This window comes from Triticum dicoccoides, chromosome 7B (genome assembly GCF_002162155.2).
Source record: "Triticum dicoccoides isolate Atlit2015 ecotype Zavitan chromosome 7B, WEW_v2.0, whole genome shotgun sequence".
NCBI lineage: Eukaryota > Viridiplantae > Streptophyta > Magnoliopsida > Poales > Poaceae > Triticum > Triticum dicoccoides.
The window spans coordinates 669734354-669735988 of record NC_041393.1 but is presented as its reverse complement, the minus strand read 5'-3'; positions in this window follow the sequence as shown (position 1 = coordinate 669735988).

Genomic DNA, 1635 nt, shown 5'->3' with positions numbered 1-1635 from the left:
CTTTTATAAATCATGAATATTTTTTGACTTTGTGATTCTTTTTTTAAAACAGGAACATGTTTTCAACATTCTGAACAACTTTAGAAAATATGCTTTTGAAACGCGAAAATTATTTTCAATTTGTTAACATTTTAGTAAAACAGGTTTTTTTTTTGAATCTTGAACATTTTTAAAACTAGCGATGTGACCCGCGCATTTGCGCGTCTAGATTTGTTGGTTATTGTTATGTCCATTATATAATCTCCAAAGTATTATTATGGTATAGGGTAATTAATTCTATCCATTGAAAACCTGACAGTAAAATTACTTATGGAATCTCCCGAAGTGCATTCTTATATTAGATACTTGTATTTTTTTCCCATGAGCTATTAACACTTGTGTGATCCGCCCCTCATACCCACTTAAATTCTCTACTATATAAATGTGGTCAAATATCCATCAAATAAATAAAATTTTAGGTAAGAACTTGTTGTCTTCCAAAAGGTTGATGCTCTTTTGGGATTCATGAAAATCATAACCTTCCATAATAATTTTGAACTTGTCTATTGCACTCCACAGTATGTACTGCAGAACTTTTCAGCAATAGATATATTTCTGAGAAGGTTTAATTCCACTAATAATTAAATTGAAATATTGATGTCTCAGACTTAAACTTTTAATTCACTTCCTCCTTCCCGTCTGGACATAGTGCATTGGGTTTTTAATTTTTCTGCAATGTCATGTCTGTATATGCTTTCATGCATCTATACTTAACTTTAATATCTATATCGAAATGTTAAGAGGTTTCGCTCTTGTTTACTCTCAACAGAACTTGTTCTTTCTGAGTACATCCATGCAGACAATAATGTTTGGCTTCCTACATACAATATGATCGCTTGCATATGTGGAACATTCCTGTTGATATGGCATTCTTCTTATCGATGACATGCATGTGCTGTGTCAGATTTTCGTATATGCATAAACTATTTAGACCTTCCTGGTGTAAAACTTCTACACTGTCTGTACCTTTAACTCCAGTGCATGCATGCATCCGCTCATCTCTGCTCAACTTCTTTAGTTGTATACATTTAATTATCATGTGGGATATTATGTGAACATTATTTCCACCATTCCGTTTTTGTGTTAGCGAATGGAAATTGAATTTACAATTTTTTAGTTGTATTCCATATTTCTACACCATCATTCATGCAAAGTTTATCTTATCTCTAGATGTATCTATTTATATATACTTCACTCCACATTCAGTTTTTCAGTTTGCCAACATTTTCGATTAAAATTTCTTTTTTATATCACAGAATTTTTAGTATTTTTTGTGAGAACGGAATATAAATTGTTGACACTTAGATATTCACATATTTTGGGTCTCGATTGTCTACCCATGATTTATTACAGTTAACTTTCTATTGTGTGCATAATACTTTATAATAAAGCAAAAGTATTTTACTAATCCTTTCCCTTAGTCTCTTTGATAGGTACACTACATATCTATTTTTCTATCTGGACAGAGAAACTTTGTTATCCCAACATGAAGCGTTTAGCAGGAGAAAAAAATATATTTTTTAATGCCGAAAAGTAGTCGTCCAGATTGCTGAAATTATAGATGATATGCACATTTGTTTTCTAAGGGACATGCAC